Raw genomic sequence first — 12086 nt, forward strand, 5'->3', positions numbered from 1 at the left:
TTGTGCAGTCACAATGGAAAACAGTATGGGGGTTACTCAAACAGTTAAAAGTAGAACTACCATTTGATCCAGTCACCTCACTTCTGGGTAAATGGACAAAGGAAATGAAAATAGGATGATCTTGAAAAAGATATCTCTAGTCCTTTGTTCACTACAGAATTATTCACAATTGACAGGACATGGAAACAACTTACATGTCTATCAGATGAATAGATAAAGATTATGTGGGATATGTGTTTGTGTGTCCCCTGGGGTTTTTTTCAGCCATGAGAAAGAAGACATCCTGCTATTTGCAATATGAGTAGACCTTGAGGGTATAAGTGAACTTAGCCAGATGGAGGAAGATAAACACAGTATGATATCATTTATATGTGAAATCTCAAAAAGCAAAACTCATAGAAGCAGAGAGTAGGATGCTCATTACCAGGGGTGTGGGAGTAGGGGAACTGGGGAGATGCTGGTCAAAGAGCACAAACCTCCAGTCTGTAAGATGAGTAAATTGTGGGGATCTAACATACAACATAGTGATTGCAGTTAATAACAATATTTGTATTATATATTTTAAAGTTATTGAAAGTAAACCCTAAATGTTATCACCACAGAAAAGAAACAGTAGTTACGTGATGTGATACAAGTATTCGCGGGCTTTCCCAATGGCTCAGTGGTAAAGAATCCACCTGCAATGCAGGTGACATAGGAGATGCAGATTTGATCCCTGGGTCAGGAGTATCTCCTAAAGGAGGAAATGGCAACCCTCTCCAGTGTTCTTGCCTGGGAAATCCAGTTCATGGGGTCACAAAGAGTCGGACATGAATGATGGATTGACAGGTATTAGCTAAAGCTATGGTATTCATCTTGCAACATATAAATGTATCAGATCAACACGTTTTACACCTTAAGCTAATATAATTTTATATATCAGTCATATCTCAATAAAGCTTGGAAAAAATGATGTTTAGAGATGAGCCTTGGTTCTGGATCTTGCTAAATATGCGATCCTCTACAAATGTACCGGTCCTTTCTGAACCTCAGTTTCTCTTGTTATTCAAAATGATTAGTAGCTATCTTAGCAGCATCTACCTCATGGCATAACATTAATAGAGTAAGTATTTAGTATTATAATTTACAATTAATATCACTCAATTTCCATTTCTGTAACTGTCAGTGAAGGACAATGCTATGGAGTGGTTTAATCGACGTGAAGATAAAATACATAATGTATATTAAAAATGTCTATAGACTTCACATATTATAATCCTTGCTATTCAATATACATAACAATATTAGCTATTACTAATTTCTCTGTATTATATTAAATAAATAATATTTACTCAATAAACAGTCCTAAATAGATTTATGAATTAAAGAGAAATATGTTGTCAATATCCTACTGCCCAAAACTACCGGAAACATGTGCACTAGAAAAAATCTGGATTTATCAGTTAACTCTAACAAAAGAATAAAGCCATGAGGGACTATGGGGTGTTTTAGGGAGCATGTCAGTAAGGACTGGTTGTAAGAACCAGGCTTGTATTGGGTGATTTGGGGAAGATTTAAACAAATAGAGCTCACTTAGAACTAGATGCTATGGCCCAGATGGTAAAGAATCTCCCTGTAATGCAAAGGATCCATGTTCAATCCCTGGGTCAGGAAGATCCGCTGGAGAAGGAAATGGCAACCCACTCCAGTATTCTTTCCTGGAGAATTCCAAGGATAGAGGAGCCTGGTGGGTTATAGCCCATGGGTTGCAAAGACGGAAACTACAAAGCGACTAACACTTTCACTTTTCAGAACTATATTCTGTCAGGAAGCATTTGATTTGTCTAATCAAATGTCCTTTTATTCACAAAAACACATACATTGTGTCTGTTTTCATCTTGCTTTACACAAAGAGATGCAGTGGGGCACAGAGAAGTCTTCATCAAATAATAATTTAAGAGCTAGAAGCACAAAATACCTTTTAAAATGATTCAGTTAAAATAATTATGTTGTATTTTCTGTTAAAATCAATATTGATATTCATACACTGCTCTATGTCAGTTTTATCACAATAAAATTGGAAAAAACAATACTAACAAAAATTACTTGCACAACAAACACACTATAAAAGTCAGGTTGCAGATGGCAGAAGAGGGACCATTATCTGTTCTCCATAGAGCCACCTGGAAGCTGTAACACAAATGAAAAGTAGAGAAGGAAACTCCACCTTCTCTGAAATTAGCAGATGGCAACAATTTCAGACAAGATAGGGCGCATTCAGGGTGGTACGGCTGTAGATGAGAGCAATAATTTCAAACAAAACTTATGAAGAATAGTTCATAGATGCAGATTTGAGACCAAACCAAGGGAGGTTTACTGTAGCCGATCTAGCATTCTATAAATTACAAGTCTACAGACTCCAAAAATGCTACAGCATTTTTCAGAAGCAGTTGGCATGATCCTGAAGATCAAACAGCAATCTCTCATTGGAATATCTCACATGTGGGTGCCAAGAGCATCTGGGGTCCCTCGTCTTAGGGCTGAGGGAAACAAAAAAGCAGCTAGACAACACTCCAGCGACTGGTATACTCCATCTCTTCAAGAGACAGGTAGGATGAATTTCAGGTTGGAATGTGTACAAACAAAAGATGGGTGAGAGGCAGCTAAAAACAGCTGGGTAAATGCTATGCCACCACACAGAAGGCCTATGCGTCTGTCAAGCTTGATTGGGAGCATGTGCATCTCCTGCTGATGAAGGAGGCAGAACCTAGAAGAATGAAGACATGCCACACTGGCAGAGAGCTTGGTAGATTCAATGAGAAAAAAATGATCTGAAACAACTTACGTGAATTGAAGATTTTATGTTCCTAAATTATTTTGTCCACCAAACTATTTTTAAACAAACACTTGCTTTATAAAATAATAATTACAAAAACATTATGTATTCTATCCAAGGGATATGAAGAAAGCTGTGCTTGAAAGAATATTTGCATAATTAAATTCTTACACCTTTAAAAAGAAAGAATGAAACTATATAGATTAATTATTCAACTCAAGAAATTGGAGCAACAAAATACAATTAACAGAAACAAAAGGGATGTATTAATAAAGATAAAAGTCAAATAAAATTAATAAATTAAAAACTACAACAATAATAAATCAAGGACCACTTTTCTGAGGAAAAAAAATATCATGGATATAATGCCATTTAACCTAGACAATAAGAGAAAAAAATCATAGAAATTCAAAATTACAAGGATGGAGACCCACCCAGATATATCAGTTCAGTTCAGTTCAGTCGCTCAGTCATGTCCAACTCTTTGTGACCCCATGAATCACAGCATACCAGGCCTCCCTGTCCATCACCAACTCCCGGAGTTCACTCAAACCCACCTCCATCGAGTTGGTGATGCCATCCAGTCATCTCATTCTCTGTCGTCCCCTTCTCCTCCTGACCCCAATCCCTCCCAGCATCAGAGTCTTTTCCAGTGAGTCAACTCTTTGCATGAGGTGGCCAAAGTACTGGAGCTTCAGCTTTAGCATCAGTCCTTCCAATGAACACCCAGGATTGATCTCCTTTAGAATGGACTGGTTGGATCTCCTTGCAGTTCAAGGGACTCTCAAGAGTCTTCTCTAACACCATAGTTCAAAAGCATCAATTCTTCAGCGTTCAGCTTTCTTCACAGTCCAACTCTCGCATCCATACATGACCACTGGAAAAACCATAGCCTTCACTAGATGGACCTTGGTTGGCAAAGTAATGTCTCTGTTTTTTAATACGCTATCTAGGTTGGTCATAACTTTCCTTCCAAGGAGTAAGCGTCTTTTAATTTCATGGCTGCAATCAGCATCTGCAGTGATTTTGGAGCTCCCCAAAATAAAGTCTGACACTGTTTCCCCATCTATTTTCCATGAAGTGATGGAACCAGATGCCATGATCTTAGTTTTCTGAATGTTGAGCTTCAAGCCAACTTTTTCACTCTCTTCTTTCACTTTTATCAAGAGGCTTTTTAGTTCCTCTTCACTTTCTGTCATAAGGGTGGTGTCATCTGCATATCTGAGGTACTGAGAATTATACAAAAAGCATAAGAGACTTTTAATTAAATGTATATGGATACTTGCAACACTTGGATGCAAGATAACACTGATGCAGAAATAAAAGCAGTAACAAAAAAGAAAAGAGATGATACACATATCATCACAAGAAGATAGAATGGCAACTTACAGAGTGAGAAAAGACATTTGTAATAAGTTTATAACAAAGGGTTCAGAAATTGTGATGATAATATATAAATAACTCCCAAAATAAATAAGCAAAAGACAGGCAATTCGGCCAAATGATTTAACAAAACTTCACAGAAAAGGATCTCCAAATGGCCAAAAAATGTATGAAAATGTGTTCAATTTCATTAGCCACTCCTAACATGCAAAGTAAAACCTCAGTATATAACAAGACCCACAATGCAGAATGACTAAAATGAGAAAGATAGAAGTTACGATGGGTTGGTAATTCCTTAAACTGGTACCCATTAATCAGTCACTCTTAATTCCCACCCCTCACTATCAGCCTCTGGTAACCACTAATTGCCACCTGTCTCTATAGATCTGCTCATTCCATGTGCTCTATATAAAAGGTTTCTCACAATATGTGATCCTTTGTGTCTGACTCCTTTGCTTAGCATGTTTTCAAGGTTCATCCGTGCTGTAGTATGTATAAGTTGTTGTTGTTCAGTTGCTCAGTTGTGTCTGACTCTTTGTGACCCCATGGACTGCAACATGTCAGGCTCCCCTGTCCTTGACCATCTCCCAGAGCTTGCTCAAACTCATGACCACTGAGTCAGTGACACCATCCAACCATCTCATCCTCTGTTGTCCCCTTAATTACTTTTCAGGCTGAATAATATTCCATTGTATGGACAAATCATATTTTGTTTATCCATGTACTAGCTGGTGGACATCTGTGTTCTTTCCACCTTTTGGCTATTATGATTATTGTTCCTCTAAACATCATGTACAAGTTTTTGTGTTAACATCTGTATTAGTCTGCTAAGACTGCCATGTCAAAAACACCACAGAATGGGTGGTGTTAACAACAGTAATTCATTTTCTCACAATTCTGGAGGCTAAAAGTCAAAGAGGTGATGGCAGGGTTGGTTATTCCAGAGGTCCCTCTCCTTGGTTTGCAGATGGCTACTGTCTCACTGTGTTCTCACATGGCCTTTTCTCTGTGCATGTAAGCCCCTATTATCTCTCTCTTCTTATAAGAACACCCATCATGTTAGAGTAAAATCTTATTGCTATAACCTAATTTAATCTTGATTACATTCTTAACGTCCCCATGTCCAAATGTAGTCCCCACTGGGGCTTAGGGCTTTAACACATGAATTTGGGGTGGGAGGGACGCAATTCAGTTGATAATAACATCTTTAGGTTGAGATATATACCTAGGAATAGAACGGCTGAGAGAGATATTAATACTATGTTTAATTTTTTGAGGAACCACCAAACAGTTCTCCACAGTGCGGCACCATATTCAGTTCCCACCAGCAATATATGAAGGTTTCAATTTCTCCATATTCTCACCAACAATTTATTTTTTGTTGTTATATTACAGCTGCTGCTGCGTCACTTCAGTCGTGTCCGACTCTGTGTGACCCCATAGACAGAAGCCCACCAGGCTCCCCCGTCCTTGGGATTCTCCAGGCAAGAACACTGGAGTGGGTTGCCATTTCCTACAGCTATCCTAGTGGAAATGAAGCAATTATTTCCGTGCGGTTTTGATTTGTAATTCCCTATTGACTAATGATGTTGAACATCCTTTCATGGACTTACTGTTCATTTGAACAGTAAGATATTCAAATGAAAAAATTTATCTATTCAAGACCTTGGTCCATTTTTCAATTGGGTCTTTTGTCTTTTAGTTGTTGAGTTGTAAGAGTTGGATACTTGTTAACATTGCATTTTATACATGCATATACTTTATCAGCACATATATAATTACCACACATATACATTCATACAGATTTCTCTCTCTCAAACGAAAAGTGAGTATCATGATTAGACATGGGACATTCCAATGTATTCCCATTAAAATTATTACCTGAAATAGAATGTTCAGTGTCACAAATATTTAACATCATTCTGTAATTAACACTACAAATAGACAAGGTAAAGAAACAAGGTATGCACCAATAGAAAAGTAGTAACAACACTGTGATTATTTAGAGATAGTATATCCAAAACTTCCCTGGTGGCTCAGACGGTAAAGCGTCTGCCTACAATGTGGGATGCCCGGGTTCAATCCCTGGGTCAGGAAGATCTCCTGGAGAAGGAAATGGCAACCCACTCCAGTATTCAGGTTTGGAAAATTCCATGGATGGAGGAGCCTGGTAGGCTACAGTCCATGGGGTCACAAAGAGTTGGACATGACTGAGCGACTTCCCTTTCACCTTCTTTTTTTCATGTCTAAAACCAGAGGTGAGGGGAGAAAAAGCATTAGATCAGTAAAGAAAATTTGATAGTCTCAGTGAAATTTAACATACAAAAATCAATAGTTTTTCTATTACAATAGCCAAGACAAGGAAACAACCTAAATATCCATCAATAGATGAATGGATAAAGAAGATGTGGTATATATGCATGATGGAATATTACTCAGTCATAAAAAAGAATGAAATAATGCCATTTGCAGCAACATATAGACACAGAGATTATCATACTAAGTGAAATAAGTTGGAAAGAGAAAGACAAATACCATATGTCATTTATACATGTAATCTAAAATATGACACAAATGAATTTATCTATAAATAGATTCACAGACATAGAGAACAGACTGTGGATGCCAAGGGAGGGAATGTGGGGGAGGGATGGATTAGGAATTTGGGATTAGCAGATGCAAACTATTACATAAAGAATGCATAAGCAGCAAGATCCTACTGTATAGCACAGGTGACTATATTCAATATCCTGTGATAAACCGTAATGAAAAATAATATGAAAAAGAATGTAAATGTATATATTTTATATAATTATATATATATATATAACTGAATCACTTTGCTCTACAGCAGAAATTAACACAACATTATGAATCAACTATACTTGAATAACATAAATTAAAACAAAAACAATAGTTTTACTACATATAAGCAAATGGCAGTGTAAATACAAAGGAAGAAAATATCCCACTTACATCAGTATCATGATACAGTAGAATTAGACTTCTAAAGCCATTAACCAACCTTAAGGTTCAATTTCCTCATCTATAAAATGGGTATAATAATCCCTACCTATTCTATCCTACTGCACAGTTACAATGAGGATGAAATGAGCAGGAACTGGCTTGGCAAGAGACAGAGGACTACACAAATAGTGCTGCCAGTAGCACATGGCTGAGCTGGGCTGGCTGTGTCCACTAATACTAATCTCAGTGGGAAACACACATGCATTTGACCTTTTATAAAATCTTCAGAAGCTTCCGACTCAAGAGATAGTTTGAATTCTGATTTGTCTCATCAATTAACATGCTTTCTTCCCAGGTGGCTGTGCAGCCATTCAAAAGAACTAAAAATAGGATTAACTACTATGACAAGATTTAAAATAGTTGGGAATTATTGTAGTTCTTACAAAAGAAAGGCAATGCAATATAGAAACAACCTAAGAGTACTGATTATTATATGTATGAAAAGAAGGTAAGAATGTCTTGGAGGAAATAGAGTGCATGGTTATGAATTTTAGGTTAAGTTTAATTACATAGAGTTTGTGTGTTTGCATTATCGTCTCCCAAAGCATTGTCTTATCTTCTCTAAGGTTAATACTGTAACACTGAAGGTTGTTAGGGATACTGATCATTGAGTCACTTGAGACAGGGATTTTATGAGGGTACTCAATTCTGACTATGGACTAGAGTCACCCAAGAAGTATCCATGCTCAGGTTCCCCCTCCAGAGATTCTCATTTAAATAGTCTAGACTGTGACTGGGGTAAGTTTTTTTTCTTTTTCTTAAAGCATCACAGGTGATTGTAATCTGCAGCCAAGGGATAAGAGCCATGCAGTCATTGGACCCAAATGAAAAACCCATTCCACCCTTTCTCCATTTGACTTCCCTCCTATATCAAGGATTATTTATTTTCTTCAAGCAAACTATGAAATACTGGACTTTGCTGGAATCAAGATTGCCAGGAGAAATATCAATAACCTCAGATATGCAGATGACACCACCCTTATGGCAGAAAGTGAAGAGGAACTCAAAGGCCTCTTGATGAAAGTGAAAGAGGAGAGTGAAAAGGTTGGCTTGAAGCTTGACATTCAGAAAACGAAGATCATGGCATCTGGTCCCATCACTTCATTGGAAATAGATGGAAAAACAGTGGAAACAGTGTCAGACTTTATTTTTCTGGGCTCCAAAATCACTGCAGATACTGATTGCAGCCATGAAATTAAAAGACGCTTACTCCTTGGAAGGAAAGTTATGACCAACCTAGATAGCATATTAAAAAGCAGAGACATTACTTTGCCAACAAAGGTCCGTTTAGTCAAGGCTATGGTTTTTCCAGTGGTCATGTATGGATGTGAGAGTTGGACTGTGAAGAAAGCTGATCGCCAAAGAATTGATGCTTTTGAACTGTGGTGCTGGAGAAGACTCTTGAGAGTCCCTTGGACTGCAAGGAGATCCAACCAGTCCATTCTAAAGGAGATCAATCCTGGGTGTTCATTGGAAGGACTGATGCTAAAGCTGAAACTGCAATACTTTGGCCACCTCATGTGAAGAGTTGGCTCACTGGAAAAGAGTCTGATGCTAGGAAGGATTGGGAGTGGGAGGAGTTGGGGACGACAGAGAATGAGATGGCTGGATGGCATCACCGACTCAATGGACATGAGTTTGAGTGAACTCCGGGAGTTGGTGATGGACAGGGAGGCCTGGGGTGCTGTGATTCATTGGGTCACAAAGAGTCGGACACGACTGAGTGACTGAACTGAACCGAACTGATAACCATCTTTCCATTAAGTGATTCAAACATCTTTTTTTTTCTTTTTTAAAGTGTGAACTACCTTAGTGTATATATATAAGTAAGTGAATAATGGTCAGGGTACATTAAGTCACTCTTTTGATAGGCTTTAGCAATGTTAATAGCAGTAACAGGACCACCCCCTAGCACCGGGAAATATTGCTCTATCCAAGTTAAATTGTTTTCAGGAATTTAGAAACGTAGTCCATAGTTAATTTGCATTTGGATTGGGCTAAGGTGCCATGGCAAGCCACTCCAGTACTCTTGCCTAGAAAATCCCATGGACAGAGGAGCCTGGTAGGCTGCAGTCCATGGGGTCGCTACGAGTCAGACCTGACTGAGCGACTTCACTTTCACTTTTCACTTTCACATATTGGAGAAGGAAATGGCAACCCACTCCAGTGTTCTTGCCTGGAGAATCCCAGGGATGGGGGAGCCTGGTGGGCTTCTGTCTATGGGGTCGCACAGAGTCGGACACGACTGAAGTGACTTAGCAGTAGCAGTAGCAGTAAGGTGCCATGAGTTACGGGTGTCCCAGGGGGGGCGCTAGTGGTAAAGAACTCACCTTCCAATGCAGGAGATATAAGAGACACAAGTTCGATTCCTGGTTCAAAACCTGAAAATCACATGCCTAAAGTAGATCCTTAATACTGGAAAGCCACTTGGATCTTGAATTTATGTATGATCAAAAAATCAGTGTACCCTTAGAAGACCAACTATCCCTCTAAATGAAAGGAGTATTCATTTCTTCACATATGTTACAGCCTTAAGTGTACTGTTTATGCTAGGGCTTCCCTGATGGTTCAGACAGTAAAGAATCTGCCAGCAATGCAGGAGACTCAGGTTCAATCCTGGGTCTGGAAGATCCCCTGAAGAAGGAAATGGGAACCCACTCCAGTATTTTTGCCTGGAGAATTCCATGGACAGAGGAACCTGGTAGACCCCAGTCCATGGAGTTCCAAAGAGTCGAACATGACTGAGTGCCTTACAGACACTTATGCTAGTTACACAATGAAAAAGTGATCCACTCAGAGAACAGTTCTGTAACGGCACTGATTGCTGGGAAATCAGATATCTCCTGTCATCTCTCAACCAAACCTGAAAGAATTTTAATTTACTGTAATTACAAACCAGGACCAAAGTTGTTATACACATAGACACACCCACACACCCACTCTCCACAGATACCCTTTGGTTTTTTCAAAACCAATCTAAAATTTAAAGTTTATCCTAAGAACATAATATTTACATTAAATGTTTTAAAGAATTCCTCATGGGGCAGATTGTGATAGGGAGATATGGTAACTTCCTAGGAGAATCTTTACCTCTTTCTTCCCTATTTTACTCAGTGGCTGGGGCTTGATGCCCTTTGAGTGTGGAGTCTTAAAGTCTTTTGTCACAAATCTGCATCCACAGTTGCAGATTTAAATTAAAATTGGACACCCTCATTCAGATGAACCTAGAGAGTGTCATACTATGTCAGACAGAGAAGGATAAATATCATATGACAGCCCTTATATGTGGAATCTAAAAAGAAACAATACAAATGAACTTACAAAACAAACTCACAGACTTATAAAACAAACTTATGATTGCCAAGGGAAAGGGATAGTTAGGGAATTGGGGATGGTCATGTACACACTGCTATATTTAAAATGGATAATCAACAAGAACCTGTTGTATAGCACATGGAACTCTGCTCAATGTTATGTGGTGGCCTGGAGGGGAGGGGGGTTTGAAGAAGAACGGATATATGTATATGTATGGCTGAATCCCTTTGCCACTCACGTGGAACTATCACAACATTGTTAATTGGCTATACAAAAGAAAAAATTCAACAGAAAAAAATTACACACACCTTACCCCTGCCAACCCAGCCTCTCCTGACACTCAGGAGTTAGAATATGAACCTCCCTTTTCCTTATCAACAGAGGCAGCCCTGTCGAGGATCAAAGTGGCTTTCAGTTAGCAATCCATCTCAGTACTTTCTATCATTCTGGGGTCCCTGAGCACGGGCATCCTGTGGTGCTAGGAAGTTTGGGGAATCCTGATCACCTAGAGCTGTCCCTCAGAATCTACTCCAGGTCTGAGTTACCTCTGGCCCTGGGGTTCCCTCTAGTGAGTATGCTGGCTTTATGGTGAACCTAGGAGTGCTGGTTCTCAAGAGGAGGACAGGATATAATCATACCAACAGGACCCAAACCCTTACAGATCAGACAACCATGTAGTCTCACAGGCAAACACCTTGCCTACCATCTAGTCAATGTAGCCACTTTGGCCTTAGAGTAGTCGTTACTTTCAATCTCGTCTCACTGAGATTCCATGGACAACAGGTCCCTGGGGAATTGTAGGTTGGGTAGTGCATTCACCAGATTTCTTGGGTTGTAAACTGTACTGCAAGGAGACCCAACCAGTCTATTCTAAAGGAGATCAATCCTGGGTGTTCATTGGAAGGACTGATGCTAAAGCTGAAACTCCAATACTTTGGCCACCTCATGCGACGAGTTGACTCACTGGAAAAGACTCTGATGCTGGGAAAGGTTGGGGGCGGGAGGAGCAGGGGACGACAGAGAATGAGATGGCTGGATGGCATCACCGACTCTGTGGACATGAGTTTGAGTGTACTCCGGGAGTTGGTGATGGACAGGTAGGCCATGGCGTGCTGTGATTCATGAGTCGGACACGACTGAGCGACTGAACTGAACTGAACTGAAACAACAAAACTGGACTTTGGAACACTTTAGGCAGTGTTCAAGCTTAGAACAGTATGTATTGTTTTCACAAACATAGCTTAAAAAAAAGACAGGGACTCAGGCATGCCCCAGAATTTGATTTGCAGAAATGTATAAGAGATCTCATTAGGGCCCTCCCATCTAAACCACTGATCTTCAGCCATTTATGTCTTTGGGCCAATTAGATGGCGATGGACATCTTTAAGTAGTCTTATTTTAATCCTTCCACAACCCCAATATCTTATGAATATTATGTCATTTTATACTCACTAGGAATTTGCCCAGATCTGACTCGCTGATGCTAGAGCTATACTCAAAACCATACTTCCTAAGTCCAAATTTTATGTTATTTTTCTTCTCATAT

Source organism: Moschus berezovskii, chromosome 1 (assembly GCF_049115385.1).
Source record: "Moschus berezovskii isolate FMDL1 chromosome 1, NW_MosBer_1.0, whole genome shotgun sequence".
NCBI classification, from domain to species: Eukaryota; Metazoa; Chordata; class Mammalia; order Artiodactyla; family Moschidae; genus Moschus; species Moschus berezovskii.